At 43.1% G+C, this 9,283-nt stretch overlaps 1 protein-coding gene across 3 annotated transcripts in view; it reads right to left on the bottom strand.

Annotated features, from left to right (window-relative positions):
- Positions 1-3,566: 3,566 nt before the first annotated feature.
- ST3GAL2 (ST3 beta-galactoside alpha-2,3-sialyltransferase 2) overlaps positions 3,567-9,283 on the bottom strand; it is a 52,046-nt gene continuing 46,329 nt past the window's right edge. Inside the window, exons 8-9 of one of the 3 annotated variants that reach the window (XR_015728071.1) lie at positions 8,284-8,392; positions 3,567-7,549 (exon numbers count right to left, since the gene is read on the bottom strand). The gene's annotated coding sequence lies outside the window, so the exon portion shown is untranslated. Of the gene's footprint in view, positions 8,393-9,283 lie in introns of all 3 variants that reach the window. The other 2 variants (XR_015728070.1, XR_015728069.1) reach the window with 2 other exon arrangements.

The following is a 9,283-nucleotide window of genomic DNA, read 5'->3' as shown; positions in this document are numbered from 1 at the left end:
TTGGATTGTGAGTCCTTAATGGTTTTAAGCCACCGCTATTTTGAGGAAATTAGACTTTATCTTGAGTGGTGGGTGTTTTCCTAGTTTGTCTTTACAAACTCATTTTTCATAATATTACCTGAAAGTTTAATTTTAATGTTACTCAGATTTCATTTTTAAGAAATCTGGATTTATGTCATAGCTAGAAAAGTTTTCTTCATCCCAGTATCATAAACCCCAATTTATCCTGTACTCATCCCAGTATTACAAATTATCTATTCACGTTTCCTACAGTGGCAATTCTTGGGGAGTAAATTTTCTAAATTCTTGTAGATCTTTAAATGTTTCTCCCTGCTTATTTGCTGCAGGTGGTTGTCGAGAGTGAGTGGGTGGCAGAGCTGTGGGTGTGGGCTGGAGTCCATGCCCCTTAGGGAGTGAGAATACAAAGGGTCTACTGGGAACGGATGTGAGTGAATGAAAGGCTGGGTGTCCCTGCAGGTGTCGCCAGGTGCAAGCGAGTGCCTGCAAGTGTGTGAGGGGTGGGTGCAAGCTGGAGGTTGGAGAGGGGTTTAGAGAAGAAAGGTCAGCAAGGAGGGGAGCCAGATTGCGGAGAGACGGGACAAAAGGAGGGGGGAAGAGTACTCAAGGGAGATGGGGCAAGGGAAGAAGAGGGGAGGAGGTCAGGTGGGGTACCAGCATTCCGGTTAAGTGATACCCACTTTGACCCCAAAACAACAGTGATACAGAAAAGGTAAAGGGGCGCCTGGGTGGCACAGCGGTTGGGCGTCTGCCTTCGGCTCAGGGCGTGATCCCGGCGTTATGGGATCGAGCCCCACATCAGGCTCCTCCGCTATGAGCCTGCTTCTTCCTCTCCCACTCCCCCTGCTTGTGTTCCCTCTCTCACTGGCTGTCTCTCTCTCTGTCGAATAAATAAATAAAATCTTTAAAAAAAATTAAAAAAAAAAAGAAAAGAAAAGGTAAAAACCAGAAAACACCCTGCTTGACCCAAAAGCAAGTTGAATATTTCTTTGGACCAGCATTGGAGTAAAAATGCAAAGTGGTGAGGCAGGGCTGAAGCCCAAAGCTTGCTGGGCTCCAGTTCAGAACCAGAGTAGCTACCGGCTCTTAGGTCCTGTGGAGTAGAGGGCAGTGGAAGCATCACATACAAGACTGGAACCAAAGCCAGGCTCGCTGCTGGGAGGGAGCCGGCCTGGAACTTGACCTGCACACTGGCTGGATGTGAGACTTTTATTAAGACCCAGCCAGACCCATGAAGGCGGTGGGAGGACTTGGACCACCCACCCCTTTTTAAAACAGGCAGTTGACACAATCCTGTTGACTCTGCCTGCTCTGTGATATTCCCAGATTACTGAATGTCAGCAGACCTAGTTCTAGAATAAAAGCCAAAAGGGGGGCGCCTGGGTGGCACAGCGGTTAAGAGTCTGCCTTCGGCTCAGGGCGTGATCCCGGCGTTCTGGGATCGAGCCCCATGTCAGGCTCCTCCGCTATGAGCCTGCTTCTTCCTCTCCCACTCCCCCTGCTTGTGTTCCCTCTCTCGCTGGCTGTCTATCTCTGTCAAATAAATAAATAAAATCTTAAAAAAAAAAAAAAAGCCAAAAGGGCAGGAGCTGAATGGAGAACTGCTAAACCCACCTGTGGATTGTCAGCAGGAAGAAATCTATGCTAAGAAAGAGTGCAAACAAAAATCAAATTCACCCCAGATAAAACTACTTTTATGGAATGGCCTAATAAAAGACTTTAAGTGTGTTTGAATGCTTAAAGAAAAAAATGCATTTCACTAAAAAAGAGCACGAAATTATTAAATAAATTTAGACAAAAACAGTGGCGTCCTGAAACTCAACACAAGCTGCCTGTTAGTGACTGGAAACTGGAAACTGGCGGTGCTGGGAGTGTTTACCACTGAAATTCGCAAACTACAAATCAGGGTTTTGTTTTTAGACAATTCATCAGCATAAAATAGAAATAAAACAATAAATAATATTAGAAATTTTAGAAAAGAGGAAGGTAGTCATTGAGATTAAGTCAATAAATGGGAATCCTAGATTAAAATCCTAATTAGGGGCGCCTGGGTGGCTTAGTTGGTTAAGCATCTGCTTTCAGCTCAGGTTATGATCCTGGGGGGGGGGGGTCCCTGCTCAGTGGGGAGTCTGCTTCTCCCTCTTCTGCCCCCCCCCCCCGCTTGTGCTCTCTGAAATATAATCTTTTAAAAAAATAAAATAATAAAATCCTAATTATACTCTTGAGGGTGCCTGGCTGGCTCAGTCAGTGGAGAAAACGACTCTTGACTCAAGACTGTGAGTTTGAGCCCCGTGTTGGGTGTAGAAATTACTTAAAAATACAACCTTTAAAAAAAATAAATTGGGGCACCTGGGTAGCTCAGTCAGTTGGGTATCCAACTCTTGGTTTTGAGTTGGGTCATGATCTCAGGGTCCTGGGATGGAGCCCTTCGTCTAACCCCGCATCTCATTGGGCTCCAGGCTCTGCGGGGAGTCTGAGGATATCCCTCTCTCTCTCTCTCTGCCTCCCTACTCTTTCAAATAAATAAATAAAGGAGGACCACAGAGGTAAATTTTCATTTTCATCACATCATACCAAATGCACATATAATCATGACATCAGTCATGACCTGGTAGAGGTACTCTTTGTCAGGTTTTTCCACTGTAAAATTACATTCTTCTCCCTTCCATACCTTCCTCTTTGAAAGGAAGTCACCGTACACATCTGAGGTGTGGGGAGCCATACTCCCCACTCCTTGGGGGGCAGAGTAGTTACATAAATTATTTGGAATTCTTCTACGTGAGAGAGTTGTCTCTTTCCCATTTATTAAATTATTTAATCATGTATGTAGTATAGACTGGTGATGTTAATTTTGATGACTTGGTTAAGGTGACTCTGATATTTCAAAAAACGTTTTTAAGTATGCTCAAATCTTAAAGTTTAGTTATCCTTCATAGCAAAGAAAGCTGAGATTCCAGACCCTTCCCTTGAATGGTCTTTAGTGTGGCGGTTCATGGAAACAGGTTTCACAGGAAGAGCTGTGGAGACAAAGCCTGGGAGACAAGGTAAGTGGTCAGAAGGGGGCAGAGTTCCTTCTGATTCCCTTTCCCCATTTTATGACAGTTATAAATGAAATATTGCAGGAAGGCTTTCCATGTTTTACTTTATATGTTTATGAACTGCTTGAATTATTTTTGTGACGAATGTTATTTTTTTAACGTAAGAAAGAGAGAAAGTTAGAGTATAGCAAAGAGAGGATTAAACTCAGCTTCCTCTGAATGCAGACACCATATGTTCGCTCTACCTCACCAAGCCTTCTCCCTGGAGAGAAGCCATGCTGCCAGAAAGAGCCTGTATTATTCTCCAGAACGGAAAGAGTGGTTAGATGAAAGGTGTTGATTCTATATTTTCAGAGGAACAGTCTGGTCCTAATACCCATGGTTCAGCAAGAATGGGGAGAGGGGGCATCTTCTTGCAGTTTCATGGGTTAGCTGTCATCCAGGCATAGATTTGCTGCGGAAGCTGTGATTTTTCTGGAAGGGTAGTGAGAAGGGGCACTGATTCTAAAATCACACTCAGAAAAGAATATTTTAATTTTTAAAAATACAGGTTTAGGATCTCATCTTTTCCCTCACCTAGCAGGGAGAGAGGTTTCCTAACCTTGCCAAAGGTGTCACCGGAAGCAGCCCCATGCCTGCTGAAGGCAGCCTCCAGCTGTTTGTGTGATGGGGGAAAATCCTTAACCCCTTCCTTCCCTTCCCTGGCATCCATCCACCCCTGACGAGGCCATCAATCCAGGCACTTCTCTCCAAAGAGCCCTCTGTGTCATAGACGGTATTACTGCTCATCCAAACATGGGGCTTCACCCAGAGAAGGGTTACACATCTCTGCTAAACTCAGGCATGGCCTTGGGACTTCTTCAGCATCAAGGAAATGTGTACATCTTGAGAGCCAGTATGTGGTTCACCAGATTCTCTTTTCCCTGCCCCTGAGACCCCAGATCCATCACAGATGGTATACCCCTACCAGTCTGGGTCCTCGAGTGACCATGAGAAGCAGAGAGCCCCAGGATGGAAATGTGGCTTGAGTGAGAAATAAACATTGCTGTTTTGAGCCACTGGGAGTTTCAGGGGTGTTTGTTACTGTAACATAAACTAGCTCATCCTTACCCCTCCTCGCCATGGAATGGCTGGTTCCCTGTCCAGCCACCCTAATGCCAACCCGAATAGCAGGTAAGCCCCATCCATATACACAAAGTTCCCAAGCAGTTTCTTGATCCACTATTTCAGAAGAGAAAACAATGTTCAATTCCCATTTAAAAAGCCTCCATCATGACAGAGAGGGGTTCAATAAGCAACCACAAAAAAAAACCTACTCTGTGGAGACAGAGGGAAACCAAGGAGGCAAAAGGTGTCTACTAAGTACATGAGCAAACATCAAGCATACTGAACTTTCCGTCCCACAACCCCTCTGACCTACAAGGAAGGAATGAAAAAGGGATCAACTCCCATGGACAAATGAAATGGGGGCAATTATATCAGTAGAAAAGGAATTTAACAATGTTTGGAACATACACAAACAGGATGAAAAAGCTCCCATATTTAGCAATACAGGGTACTATACAGAGCATGAAAAAAATCCCAATCCAAAAACCAGCTACAAAGCTGCACCCATTTACCTTCCCACCACGAGGCCTCCCTTTTCCCCTCATCCTCACCAGCACTTCTTTTTTTTTTTTTTTAAGATTTATCTCTTTATTTGGGGGGAGGGGCAAAGGGAAGGAATCTTCAAGCAGACTCCCCGCTGAGCGGGGGAGCCTGACGGACTGATGCGGGGCTCAATCTCAAGACCCAGGAGATCATGACCTGAGCTGAAACCGAGAGTTGGGCGCTTAACTGGCCACTTCATCGACTGAGCCACTCAGGCTCTCCTCTCTCATCTTTTCTACAACAGCCGCCCTAACAGGTGTGAGGTGATAACTCATTTTGATTTGCATTTCCCTGAGGATTAGTGGTGTTGAGCAGCTTTTTATGTACCTGTTAGCCATCTGAATATCTTCTTTGGAAAATTGTCTGTTCAGATCCTCTGCCCACTTTTTAAACAGAATATCTATCTCTATCTCTCTCTCTCTCTCTCTCTCTCTCTGGTATCGAGTTGTAGACGTTCCTTACATATTTTGGATATTAGCCCCTTATCAGGTGTGTGGTTTGCCAATATTTTCTTCCATTCTGGAGGTTGCTTTATCATCTTGCTGATTTTTGTTGTTGTTGTTTTTGCCGTGCAGAAGCTTTGTAGTTTGATGTAGTCACACTTGTTTTGCTTTTGTTGCTTGTGCCTTCAACATCATATCCATAAAATCACTGGCAAGATCAACGTCAAGGAGCTTTTCCCCTATGTTTTCTTCTAGGAGTTTTATGGCTTCAGATCTTACATTTAAGTCCTTAATCTATCTGGAGTTAATTTTCATGAGTGATAGAAGACAGGGATCAATCGAGTTTCATTCTTTTGCCTGTGAATAAAGAACTATTCTATAGGGGTGTCTGGGTGGCTCAGTTGGTTAAGCGACTGCCTTGGGCTCAGATCATGATCCAGGAGACCCAGGATTGAGTCAGCATCTGGCTCCTCGCTCAGCAGGGAGTCTGCTGCTCCCTCTGACCCTCCCCCATTTCGTGCTATCTCTCATTCTCTCTCTCTCTCTCAAATAAATAAATAAAATCTTAAAAAAAAAACTATTCTGTAACCCAGTAATTCCACTTCAGGGTATTTATCTGAAGGAAATGAAATCATGGTCTTAAAGAGCTATCTCTACTTCATGTTCAAAGCAGCACTACCTACAACAGCCAAGACATGGAAACAACCCAAGTGCCCATCAATGGATAAAGAAAGAAAATGTGGTGTGGTGTGTGGGTATAGGTGTGGGTGTATACAATAGAGTATGAGTTAGTCATAAAAAAGGAAATCATGCCACTTGTAATGACATGGATGGACCCTGAGGGCATTATGCTAAGTGAAGTAAGACAGAAATATTATATGATCTCACTTTGGGTGAGATCTTTTTTCTTTTCTTTTTTTTTAATAGGTGGAATCTTGAAAAAACAAACTCATAGAAACAGCAGATTGGTGGTTGCTGGGAATGGGGATAGGGGGTGAAAATGGTCAAAAGCTATAAACTTCTAGTTATAACATAAGTTGTGGGGATATAACGTACAGCATGGTGACTGTAGTTGACAATATTGTATGTTTGAAACTTGCTAAGAGTAGATTTTAAAAGTTCTTACCACACACACACAAAATTTTAGCGATACAAGATGGTGAACTAACCTTATTGTGGTAATCATTTTGTAATCTATACACATATAAAAGCACTATGTTATATACCTTATATACTTACACAATGTTATATGTCCATTATATCTCAATGAACCTGGAAAAATAAACATTCTATTTTTTCTAATTCTTCCATATAACGTGCTCGACCACCTCTTTTCTCCTTTTCTTTAGTCCATTTCAATAACCGAATGGCAGTGGGAATTGCTTTTCCTTTACCACAGAAATCTATCTATATATCTATAAATATATTTATTCTAGATAATATTATCCTATCTTTGCTTTGCCAAATAAATTTCCATTACGGAGCTTTTAAAAAATAACTCATGATCTATTTTTGTACATTTATCTTTATGCTCTTTTCTGCATAGAAGTTTTATATCCCATGATAAAAATAGTTTAAAAACTTAATTTAAAAAACTCAGTAGTGATTGGTACACCAACATCTTTGAGGAACTCTGTGGTGGCTGTCATGTGTAAGTCAGAGAATAATGTGATCCCAACATGATAAAGGCCAAAAAGACGTGTCTAACTAGTGCCTAACTGCTTGAGATGGTAGGTACATTCACCACAACAATCCACAGTATGGTAACTGGAGTTTTGACCTACAAGGATTTGGATAAGTTAATGGACCATTAGGGTCTCTAGAAATGGCATAGATGCTAGGCAGCCTCCTAAGCTTCTGCTTATTGCGCATGGGAGGACAAATTTGAGGAGCACTGAGAAAACTGAGTCACAGTGATGGGGATTCACAGCTTCTCACCCAGTTCCCAGACCGAAATCAGGGCACACATGGAACCACTTTTTCAACGGAATCCCAGGGTCCTTTGAGAAGTGACTCTCTGACATAGCTCAGGTGTATAGCTTGAATCTTCCCCAAGCCTCTCCAGAGGGACCCATTTTCTGAAGTGACAGTGCACTAGGGAAAGGGAAATACCCAGAGCTTCAGGAATTATCAGATACTAGTTCTGACATCTGAACACCAAAGTTGTCCACCCATAAGAGTCGGGGCTTATTACAGCAAAGGACCGATGAAGCTCTGATCCAAGTCCATTTAATGGCGGGTCCAAGGAGACCACAGACCCATTTTAAGGTACAAGCATACTTGGGGTGCCTGGGTGGCTCAGTTGGTTAAGCATCTGACCCTTGATCTCAGCTCAGGTCTTGATCTCCTGGTCATGATTTCAAGCCTCACGTTGGGCTCCACACTGGGTGTGGAGCCTACCTTAAAAAAAAAGGGTACAGACATACTTCTGAGATATTGCAGGTTACCTTCCAGACCACAGCAATAAAGTGAATAGCACAATAAAGCAAGTCTAAAGAATTGTCTGGTTTCCTAGTACATATGTTATACTTACACTATACTACAGTTTATTAAGTGTGCAGTAGTATTATGTATAAAACTGTTATATGCCTTAATTAAAAATACTTTATTGCTAAAAAATGCTAACCATCTTCTGAGGTTTCAGCAAGCTGTAATCATTGATCACTGATTACTATGCCAAATATAATGAAAAAATTTGAAATACTGTGAGAATTGCCAAAATGTGATAGAGACACAAAGTGAGCAAACACTGTTGGAAAAATGGCACAGACAAGACTTGCTCGCCACAGGGGTACCACAAAACTTCAATTTGTAAAAACAAAACAAAACAAAAATGCTATCTGCAAAGTGCAAAAATATTAGTCATGCCTGTAATTTCCTCAGTCCCAAAAGGAAAGCGAGACATTACTAGCCAGCAAAATCCCCATATTGATAACCTGACCCATGGAATGAGGATGATTATGAAGGATGGGCCAAACAAAAGTCCCGGAACTATCTCCAAGATAGTAAGTCAAAAGTAAAAAAAAAAAAACAAAAAAACAAAACCCACACTCTGGCAGGGTCTGTAGACTGGTGCTGCCGTCAAACTGAAGCTATACAGGGGTGGGTGATTTCTTCCTCATCCCATTACTCACCATCTTGAGCCTTAGAAATTGATAGTAGCTTATTGCAAATGCAATCGAATGGTACTGGTAACCTGTGCTTCCAGATGTGGTATCTTTGTGGGATCAGAGCAACACAGTTCTTGGCCAACATGGAAAAAAAGGATACACAATTTGGTGGGACTCTTGATTCTGGACACAACGGGTACGGTATTTGGGAGTGCTGTTCCAACCAATTATAGTGACCTATAAGGCAGCTGAGTGGGACCCAGACAAGAAATGGTTCTCAGCAGTCCAGGCTATGCATGCACTGTCCTGTCACCAGGCCTTGGGGCTCAGCCAATCAAATGTTACTTGAGCATCTGTGGTAGACAGAGATGTGTGAAGTCTCTGAAAACTCCAAATAAGAGAATTACAGCCCCAAGTTCTAGGGTTTTAGAAAAAGACCAATACCTCCCTCCACCAAAAAGTATTCTCCATCTGAAAAGCAACTCCTGGCTTGCTCTTGGGCATTGGCACAAACCGAACTGCAGGACACCAAGTGATTTTAGACTCTAAGCTATCCGTTGTTAGATCCATATTATATGATCCACTGCAACTGTAAAATTGGATGTTCAGAGGCATTCCATTGCATGATGGAAGTAGGCTGAAGGGATGCAGAGAGTCCAAGGAAATGGTATGAGGAGGTGCCTCAGAAGCCTGTGGCTCCTGCTCCTACCGTTCTGTTCATTTCCTGCCAACCCACACCTACAGCATCTGCAGAACCTGGAAATGTAGGGGGGAAAGCCCCATCCTGATGCCTGCTGGGTGTGCATGCTATGGGGCCCCTGCCCTGCTGATCCACTCAGATGCCCCAAAAGACAGTGGTGAAGAACCACCATTTCAGAGGGCATCTCTGGCAGTCCAGGGTTGGGAGGCTTCATGTAGAAGGGGCGGGTGTCTGGGAATCATTCTCTTCCTCCTTCATACATTCCACCCGATGTTCTTAGTCATTACTCAGTCACAGCTCCCAAGTGACAGATATGCCTTCTTT

The sequence above is a fragment of the Ursus americanus genome, chromosome 21 (genome assembly GCF_024610735.1).
Source record: "Ursus americanus isolate L20-20 chromosome 21, mUrsAme1.1.p, whole genome shotgun sequence".
NCBI classification, from domain to species: Eukaryota; Metazoa; Chordata; class Mammalia; order Carnivora; family Ursidae; genus Ursus; species Ursus americanus.
Note: the sequence above shows the minus strand (reverse complement) of the source record. Positions and strands in the feature narration are given on the sequence as shown.